The sequence below is a fragment of the Gadus macrocephalus genome, chromosome 6, assembly GCF_031168955.1.
Source record: "Gadus macrocephalus chromosome 6, ASM3116895v1".
Taxonomy (NCBI): Eukaryota; Metazoa; Chordata; class Actinopteri; order Gadiformes; family Gadidae; genus Gadus; species Gadus macrocephalus.
In genome coordinates, this window is record NC_082387.1 from 25,058,537 (window position 1) to 25,069,361 (window position 10,825).

Here is a 10,825-nt window from a genome sequence, read left to right on the forward strand (position 1 = left end):
CTATTCAATTGCCGTTGCAATTGTAACCTGTGCTCTCTCTCTACAGGGCTGACCCGAGGCTGCCGTGTGACGCCGCAGACGCAGCCGTGTGACGCCGCAGACAACTTCCGGGTTGCCGGCTTGGTTTGTTTGGTTTGGTTAGCAGGACGCTTAGCGTCGACCTGCTATCTCGGTTTGTATCTATTTTCGGTATTTATATCTGCGACCTGTTCTGCATACTCTGTATTGTATTCGCTGTTTCCTCGTTGGAGCTCCGTCTGCATCAAACCACAGTAAGCATGGATTCCGGTTGTTCTTGTTCTTGCTCTGACTTTCTCATGGATAAGATAGCTCTGCTAGAGAGACGTATCTGTCAGTTAGAGGAGGAAAGGGTAGCGAGCATAAAGAAAACAGATACTCCAGAAAGTATAGAGAAGAGACCCGCCAGGCGGACTCGTGGAGCTAACGCTATCGTTAGCAGTGACTCCGTCAAGGCAATCCTGTCGGCAGCACCACTTGCGAGGCAGGTTGCGGTCAGTACCCTGCCTCGCAAGTCTTTTTCGGGGGTAAAAACGCTAGTCATAGGTGACTCTGTTACACGTAAAGTTAGGCTACACTCGCCAGCGAAAGTTATTTGCCTACCTGGGGCCAGGGCTCCCGACATTGAAGCTAAACTTGGGGTGCTGACATGCGGTCAGACCTCATACGGAGTTAGATTAGATGCACCAAACACCGACACTAGTTTCGACAACATTGTAGTCCATGTCGGCACCAACGATGCTAGGACAAGACAAACTGAGGTCACAAAAAGCAACATAGCTAGGCTTTGTGACTTCGCCAGAAAGATGTGTCGGCATCGATTAATTCTCTCTGGCCCTCTGCCCGATAAGGGTAATGATGAGCGTTATAGTAGATTATTGTCTCTAAATCGCTGGCTGGCACGATATAGTTCAGAGCAGGGCTTTGGTTTCATAGATAACTGGCCCTCCCTGTGGGGTCGCCCTGGTGTGCTCATGAGAGACGGCCTACACCCTACTGGGTTAGGCGCCTCAATTATGTCAAAAAACATAGATAGATGTCTTAGTCAGGCGTGACTCATCCACTCACAGCACGCTGGGCTGCAGGAGTTTAGCAAACCTGCTAGCAACATGGTAGTCTACGTTGCAGAGTCTAGAACAGCAGATGGGTTAGCTGAACCAGGATCTATTGCACCAATTGTTTCAGAGCTGAGTGTTAACCGGACTCCCTCTGCAATTAACGCTGTACCTATATGTACGGTGGTGCAAAACTGCATGACAGAGCAGAGTGTTAATCGCACTCCCTCTGAAATTAACGCTGTACCTATATGTACGGTCGTGCAAAATCGCATGTTAAATCGCATGACAGAGCTGAGTGTTAACCGCACTCCCTCTGAAATTAACGCTGTACCTAGTACAGGCGTGCAAAATCGCATGGCAAATCGCATGATAAACCGCACGTCAAATCAAATACTAACAACTAACCGGCTCCCCCTGAAATTAACACTGTACCTATATGTGCGGCCCCGCTCTGTCTCGAGGTGTAAAACCCGCAGGCGAGGGCCGCGACCAGTATGTCGAACTCTGGCGATCCCACTGATCGCCTCAGAGCTGAGTGTTAACCGGACTCCCTCTGAAAATAATAAAAAGGAAGCACTCAGAATAGGGTTCATGAACATAAGGTCGCTTTCATCGAAGGCACTCTTGGTCCATTATCTAATTATTGATAAAAAAAGATCGACATACTGGGGCTTTGTGAAACCTGGTTAAAACCAGATGAGTTTCTAGCCCTAAACGAAGCTACTCCACCCCATTACGTTAGCACCCAAGTATCTAGAGAAGTTAAGAAAGGTGGTGGAGTAGCCCTGATATCTAATTCTAAGCTTAATTTAAAGCCAAAGAATAGATATATTTTCAGATCCTTTGAGGTGCTAGCGCTCTGCACTTCAGCTCCCCGAGAAGCGAAACGAGTTCCAGACTCTTTCGTTTTAGCTGAAGTATACCGTCCCCCAGGACCGTATTCAGTTTTTCTGGATGAGTTTTCTGACTTTGCAGCTGATTTGGTTACATACTCAGACAATATTTTGCTTATTGGGGATTTCAACATTCATGTGAATAACCCGTCTGATGCCCTCGCAAGGGCTTTTCTGTCCATTATAGATACGCTTGGCTTCAAACAGCTCGTCCAGCACCCAACCCACATCGGTGGAAACACGCTGGATCTCGTTCTGACCCGCGGTGTAGACATTTCACAGCTAGTGGTCTCTTCCTACACCTCAGCTTTATCAGACCACTTTTTGCTCACTTTCCAGGTGGTGGTATCCTGCCCCTGCGACGATCAGCAAGCTACTTTCAGCTGTCGCCGCATCACACCTGCAACCATTACAGCTATGGCAGATAAGTTATCTGGTTCACTTGCACCTCTCTGTAACTATAGTGGTTCTGTGGAGTGCCTTACTGATGACCTCAACATTTCCTTGTCTGTTGCCATTGATTCAGTTGCTCCGAACGTAACTAAAAAACGAACATTGAAAAAACCAGCCCCCTGGTTTAATGCAGAAACGCGAATTTTGAAGCGAAACTGCAGGATCCTTGAACGCAAATGGCGCTCGACTAAACTTGAGGTCTTTCATCTTGCATGGCATAACAGTCTGCTCACCTATAAGGGTGCGTTGACTATTGCCAGGAATGCCTACTTTTCCAGTATCATCAATTTGAATAGAAACAATCCTAAGTTTCTTTTTGACACGGTGAGGAGTCTCACTCAGAAACAAACTCAGACCGTAGGCTCATCGATCGTGGCAGGTGAATTCATGGATTTCTTTGAGAATAAGATGCAATCAATTAGAGAGGAAATTGATGCTTAACGGGCGGCTAATCCTACACATCCTGTGGGGCAGGATGGGGTTCTCCCAAGTAGGATGGTGAACTCTGACGCAACTCTCTTGGAGTTCAAGGCAATTCCTTTGGTGGAACTTGAGAGGGTAATAAAGGCATCAAAGCCAACAACTTGTATGTTGGATCCTCTCCCTTCCAGGGTTCTTAAGGAACTTCTTCCAACGGTGGGGCCTGCAATCCTCTCGCTTATGAATCTTTCATTTTCAACAGGAATTGTTCCTTCCAATTTCAAGGCTGCGGTGTTAAAACCGCTACTCAAAAAGCCTGGCCTAGATCCTGAACTAGTCAGGAACTATCGGCCTATATCGAATCTGCCCTTCCTGTCCCAAGGTACAGGAAAGGATTGTGGCAAAGCAAATCGTTGATTATCTGACGAGGAACAATCTCTTTGAACCTTTCCAGTCGGGGTTCAGGAATTTCCACTCAACTGAAACTGCTATTACAAGAGTTGTAAATGACATCCTTTTAGCTTTGGATAAAAATACAAGCACAATGCTTGTGCTTTTGGATCTGAGCGCTGAGTTTGATACGATCTACCACAGCACTCTTCTACACCGTCTTGAGCACTATGTTGGTTTCGGGGGTGCGGCTCTTGGTTGGCTTGAATCGTACCTCACAGATAGAACCCAATTTGTGTTTCATGAGGGTGCAGAATCAAAGCACTGTAAATTACGCTTCGGCGTACCACAAGGGTCGGTTCTTGGTCCATTACTTTTTGCAATTTACATGCTTCCCCTGGGCGACGTTATCCGCAGCTTCGGAATTAGTTTCCATTGCTATGCGGATGACACCCAGCTCTACATTCCTGTAGATTCCGGGGACTCGGCCCAGATTCAAAGGGTTGAGTCCTGTCTGGCTGCTGTGAAGGGCTGGATGTCACAAAACTTCCTACAGCTTAATTCTGGGAAGACAGAGCTGATAGTTATCGGCTCGAAGCGGGACCGGAGAGAGTTTGAGGATGTCACTCTGTGGGATGGCTTAGCCATCCCACAGAGTGCGTCCGTCAAAAATCTTGGTGTCCTGTTTGACCCTCAATTATGCTTTGACCAACATATAAGAAGTATAACTAGAATTGCCTTTTTCCATCTGAGAAACATTGCAAGAATCAGACCAATGTTATCTGCAGCGGATGCAGAGACACTGATTCATGCATTTGTTTCGTCAAGACTGGACTATTGCAATGCACTGTTCTCGGGATTACCGAACTCTACCACAAAAAGTCTACAGCTGGTACACAATGCGGCAGCTAGACTGCTGACCAGAACGAGAAAGTTTGATCATATTACACCTATTCTCCCCTCTTTACATTGGCTACCAATAACTTTCAGATCAGACTTTTAAGGTGCTATTGCTAACCTATAAATAATAATAATAATAATACATTTAATTTAGAGGCGCCTTTCAAGACACCCAAGGTCACCTTACAGAGCATATAGTCATCATTCAAAACTATGTAAAACAGACTAGGAATAAAAGGAAAACAGAGGTTAAACATGAAGAATAATAATAATTAACACTCAAAGATGCCTAAAGTGAAGTGGGGACCTCACTAACCACCACCAATATGTAGCACCCACTTGCGTGATGCACGGCAGCCAATCAAACCAATAAAGCCTTGCATGGATTATCTCCATCGTACCTGAAGGACCTGATTATTCCTTATAGTCCTTCTCAGTCCCTCCGGTCTTCGGGAGCGGGCCTTCTTTCATTGCCGGAGGGTTAAAAAGAAATCGGCTGGACAGAGAGCGTTCGCCTATCGAGCCCCCTTCCTAGGGAATAGGCTGCCATCAGCGATCAGGGAAGCTGACTCTATGGAGCTATTCAAAGGAAAGCTCAAAACGCACCTCTATAATCTTGCATTTGGAGTGTGAAAATGACAGATGCGAAGTGAAGACTACTCTGTTTGCTTGTGCTTTTCTTATTACATTATACATTCCCACTATGTACTTTTCCGTTCTAATTCACTATTCTGTCAGTTGTAGCGTGCTGCGGGTGCTGGACTGGATGCCTGGACTCTCCTCATGGATAACCGGCCAGAACCCCATCACCATTTTAATATGATGTGCATGTATTTACCTGTATGTCAATTGTGGCACCCATTGCACTCCTGACCTAGCCTGGCTCCGCCCGCCTAATTACTTCCGCTCAATTTGAATTTCCCTTCAGTACTAGGTCTGGACCTGCTGTATGTAATTTGGTTTTCTGCGGCCGCCAATCAGCGAACAGAGGGCGTGTCTGAGAACAATGACGATAAAGTCGTACGCCAGTTTGAGTTGTTGTTGTAGGTCGGTAGTTGATTTACAATGTGCAATTTTTCCCTGATAAATTAAATTCGACGAACAAAACCTGCAGCTGTCGTTGATGGACATTTTCGTGCAGACGCGCAAGGTGTTTGGTTTGTGTACAACCTGCGCGTGATTCCCGGCGCATGACATGCGTCACAACCAAACGTTAGCGATTGGTTATGGCAGATCCAGAGTGGCACTGGGCAGATCCAATCATTTTAAACTTCAACAGACACCCGCCTTCAAGTGAGTTAACGTTTGTCAATTGATTAGGTCCAGACTCTCTGTACAAATGAAATGAAGTGAAGTACGAGAGTGGTAGAACCAGGCTACTCCTGACCATCCCTGGAAGAAGGGCTCCCCTACACTGCGTTTCTTCTCAAGATTTCTTCCTTGCTGATTCAAGGGAGTTTTTTCTTGCCCGTGTGGGGGCATGGGTAAAAGGGGGGTGTCACAAATATTTGGCCTGTTAAGCCCTTTGAGACTGTAATGGTGATTAAGGGCTATACAAATAAAATTGAATTGAAGTCCCTCAGTTTAGCAATATTCTTTAGGTGGTAAAAAGTCTGATTAGGCCCCTCCCTAATCGGACTGCTCCGTGTTCAGTCTGATTGGCTCAGCCTGACTCACAGCAGGGTCACTTCCTGTTTACCTTCCTCTGAAGTCACAGGAAAATAAGAAAATGTCAAAGGGACAGGACAGAGCAGCATAGATATGACAGGTGAACTAGCGGGCATGCTTGGCAATATAATAATGAATTAAACTCATTAATATTAGCCTTACATTAAATGTATTTGATTTATTTGTCTATCATTTTGTTTTCTTTGTATTTAAAGGGAATTGTTCCTCCTAAATGATAAAAAAAAAAAACATAAATTAAGAGAATATCAACTATTCCCTTGAATGTGTTGGCATGCTAAATTAAAATTATTTGATACTTGTCATTTTCATGCAGATGAAGCTCTACAGTCAACTCAGGCAGATTCATCGTCCAGCAAATGGGAGCTGAGCTAGCTACACGCCCATATGAGGGATTTCATCTTTTTGAATGCCCAGCCTCAAAAGATTTTGACCAATTATTTTCTTCCACCCTCAACAACCCCCCGGAAAAGGTATACGCATCTGTGAAACCAATGATTGTATAAACAGAAAGTGGCTCAGATGCTGTAACAATGTAACAACTATGTTCTGTTCAGTTTTTTTTGCCAATGCAAAGACACTATTTGGAACATTTTCAGCCTCTCTAGGCAAATGGAATTTCCAATATGTTCTACATGTGTAACAGGGTGTCATATCCCTTTAGTTATAATTACACAAAATTGCCTTAATTGCCTTTTACAGTTTTTTTTACCAGAAGTTTAACTTTCCAGCTGCCTTATGTTCCCTTTCTATTTGATTTTGTTCTTTGATTTAGCTCCACCTCCTTCTGTACTCCCGCCCACATTTCTGAGAACCCCATAAGTTTCCTGTCCCCCCTGCCATCTTCCCTTTTATAGTTGGGAAGAGGTGGGTGCATTTATTTCCCCCCATTTTGATCAAATCTTTATCCATCTTATAATCTTATAATATCCACTTTATATTAATTATTTTGACTATACATTGTTTAATGAAAGTGTCATCATGTAAATATCAATGCATAGATTCAGTCTTTTGGAGAACGTTATATTTTATTACGATAGGCTAGCATGCACCTGACCTTGGTGTAATGATGCTAGTAGCCCTCCCCCTCTGTGTGCTTTGTATAGGAGTTGGAGGATTGTTTAAGGGCACTTTCTGAAAGGAAGCTGTAGTTTTGTATTTATCTTCAGGTATGTCTTTTATTTCTTTTATTTTATACATTTTGGTGGTGAAGTTGTCTAGCCCCTTTTTGTTCTGATTCTCTTGGGAAGAGGAGTTGGAGGATCGTTTAAGGGCACTTTCTGAAAGGAAGCTGTAGTTTTATATTTGTTTTCAGCGGCAAACAATAAATGTTTGTCGGATTTCCCGAGTCCGGACTGAGATCCTGGGTCACATGTTTGTTCAAGAAAAACACACAACGCCGATTCAGCCAGTCACACATGGACTAGATTGCTGATATAATATTTGCCTGTGGTCCTCACACAATTCTAACCACACGCACATCCCAACATTGACATGTATTTGCAAAGCACATATCCACGGTTAAGGACTAGTTCCTGTTATTTTACACAGTGGCACAATTCTACACACGTTATTCCCGCGGTCTCATGAAAGGCTTCTCCATCCCAAAGTCCTGGGCAAAATTATTGTCCCAGTCCATCCCTGCACGCACGTATTTCATTTGTAACTTCAATTAGAGCTGTTTCAGTACTGTGATTAGAACGAAAACCTATTTGGAAAATATCAAAGTAATTATTTAGTGTCAGAAATGTGGAGTTCATTATTTTTGCCAATGACTTGACTTTGCCAATGAATAGTAAGTTGGATATTGGCCCGTAGTCTTTTAAGATAGTCATCCACATTTTTCTTTTTAAGTAGGGGCTTGACGACAGCTGTATTCAGTGATTTAGGGAACGAGCCAGTCTGCAACGATGTATTCATGATTTGAAGCAGCTGTGAAGAGGTGAAGAACAGATATCAAGAAGTTGGTGGGCAGAGTATCTAAAACACAGGTGGAAGAGCTGAGGCTTCGCACATTTTTTTTTCTCCAGATTTTCAGAGTCAATTAAAATAAACTCTGACATGTCATCAATTGTTCCTGTCTTTATAGTTGGTTCAGGGTTGGCCTTTTGTGATTGAGACGAAATATTCTGATCCAGATTTTATACATTTTACACCCACAAAAAGATCAAACTCATTACATTTGGCAGCGAGGACTCTGGTCATGGGTGCAGTGGACCACCCTGAGCAGGGATAGAGCATGGTGGTGGGTTTAAGGTAGTTCACGTGTCGATGGGTTTAAAGGTATTATGCCACCAGGTGTGAGTGTCATTAGCCGTTACAAGCCGTTTTCATAACCTGCCCCTTCTGACATCACAAGTGGGCGTGTCCACCTAGATCTATGAGGGATAGATAAGCAATATTTGGCTAATCACACTCACACCTGGTGGTATAGTATGTCACCTTTAAGGTAGTTGGTGGAGGTAGTTGAGGGCTGGTCTGTGGAGGAGAACCGGTTTAGATGGGGGGGGGGGGGGGGGGCTGTCCACATCCAGTCCTGGAGTCCTGGGCGGTGGGATTAACAATGTTTCCTGCTGCCTCTTTTTCTCTCTCCATCCCTCTTCCTCTCCCCAATCCCTCTTTCTCTCCCCCTCATCCCTCTCTTTCCTCTCTCCAGTCTTTCTCCATGACTCTATCTTATCATGCATCTTCTTAAGATAAAGGTATCCTCTTTTTTCAGCTGACATCTCTCTCTCTCTCTCTCTCTCTCTCTCTCTCTCTCTCTCTCTCTCTCTCTCTCTCTCTCTCTCTCTCTCTCTCTCTCCCTCTCTCTCTCTCTCTCTCCCCCGCTCTCTCCCCCTCTCTTCCTCTCTCTCTCTCTCTCTCTCTCTCCCCCTCTCTCTTCCTCTCAATTCAATTAAAAACAAGCTTTATTATCATGGGAAACCAACGTTAACAATGTGAACTTGTGAGATGACAGGGAATCTCAGGTGAGGGGATCGAAGTGACCGGAGTGGGAGTGGCAGGGTCTGTCACGTTAGGGGATAAGTCTCAGAATATCTCGTGGACAGGGGGAGATCAAACAACAAAAAAAACTAAATGAAGACAAAGAACGTACATGACAATCTTGTTATTAAAGCCCTGGAGAAAACCGTGCAGACTCTTCACACCAGGGGTGTAACCTGTCCTTATACAAACCGTATCGACCCTTTGTCTATCTGAATCCCTCTGGCTGAAGCTGCCTTGGTTTCACATTGGTCCCCAGGCCTGAATATTACTAAATACTGGTGGCGCGGAACATTCAATGACAATTCAATGATTTCAAAGAAGCAAGAACCTATTCATATAGCACATAAGGCAAGATATTGATTAATATCCTTCTAAGGGTACAGTTAAATGATCCCTCACCATCAGTGATTATATTTGAAGGGGGGCGAGGGAGACTTCCTGGCAGAGAAATGGCGTCTATTGGAGAATTAGTAGCTGATGATTGAGGATGGATAAAAGTAAACCAGCAAACATTGCAGACGGAGCAGATTTAGAGCAGTGACAAGACATTCAAAATCCGTGGCCTTATTTAAGGGAGATGTTAATGATCATCATATTGTTATTTTATTTGAAGTTAGAATGGTTGAGGTTCGGTGTCTACTTCAATAAAGAGGTTGAATCAGTACTTTTACCAGTGTCTTTTTTACATAAGTGTCTTTACTTCAAAATAAAAAAAAAAAACATTAATGAAACAAGGTTACATACTACAGCTTTAAACCCGCACTATGTCACTTTTCTACAGGAATTTGCTGAATGACATAAACATAAACCTAACCCTAACCCTGAAAATGATTAAAGGTCCCATGACATGCTATTTTATGTATTCTTTAATATAGGTATTAGTGGGCAACTAACACAGTATTCAAAGACGTTCCCTAAATTCAGCCGTGGTGCAGAGTTACAGCCACTCCGAGCCAGTCGCACATTGAGCTTCCCCCAAATGCGCTGTTTCGGTGGGCGTGTCAAGGAGGAGGGTGGGGGTGTGGCCCTGAGCAGCTTGCAGCCACCATGCGCTCTGTTTACAGTGGATGTATCGCAATGGCGAGCCGCACACAGCCTTTTGCCGTGTTCTGTAAATATTCTAGAACACACGGGAGTCCTGGAGCTCTATATCTAAATATTATCATATAGCCTACACAGATATCTATATCATATAATATATATTATCATGGCCAAAAGCTGTGTGAGCCGATATTATGAATCTCAAACGACCGCGTTGGGTTCTCCGACGTTCCTGGTTCTTCAACGTCCACATCAATGTGAATACACACACTGTAACGCAAGTGTTTCTTGTCGGTTCTTTGACGTGTCTTGTATTTCCACAACGAGACTGTCGTGGGGGTTATCTGAGCCATGATTGAGAAGGAATTGGGGGAAAGGAACTTTGATTTGACTCGCTGAAGTACATGAACTGCGACATGCCGCCGGTTGCCGCGAGGCACCATCGCCCGGCAGCGGGCAGCCGGCAGCAGGCAGCGCGCGGTTCAGTCGACTTCAGGTTGATGTGAAAGTGGAAGAACCAGAGACGTCGCAGAACCCGACAAAGTCGTTTGTGATTCATAATATCGTCTGGAGGCGCACACAATATGTTATATGATAGATATCTATGTATATGATATTATTTTGATATAGAGCTCCAGGACTGTAACGCAAGTGTTGTACACTTCCTTGTTATTTGGATAACCGTTCTGCTGTTGGTGTGACGTCGGACTCTCGTATCTGGTATTTCTACAACGAGACTCGTATTGGGGGTTATCTCAGCCAAGGTTGAGAATGAATTGGGGGAAGGAACTTTGGCTTTGACTCCCTCAAGAACATGAACCACGACAAGGAGGAGAAAGGGATCTTTGCCGGGCAGCGCTTATGCACCTCCGCCTCCGGCCGTGGTCCCTCAGCGGGGCTCAAGCGGGAGACATTCGCCGCCAACAATCCCTTTCTCCTCCATGTCGTGGTTCATGTTCTTGAGGGAGTCAAAGCCAA

The 10,825-nt window shown here is 44.5% G+C and overlaps 1 long non-coding RNA gene across 1 annotated transcript in view; it reads right to left on the reverse strand.

The window, feature by feature from the left end:
* Nucleotides 1-9,608, reverse strand: part of LOC132458943 (uncharacterized) — a 32,501-nt gene extending 22,893 nt beyond the window's left edge. The window contains exon 1 of the long non-coding RNA XR_009526044.1: nucleotides 9,447-9,608. This is a non-coding gene — a long non-coding RNA (uncharacterized LOC132458943). The remainder of the gene's footprint in view (nucleotides 1-9,446) is intronic.
* Between the last annotated feature and the right edge of the window lie 1,217 nt (nucleotides 9,609-10,825).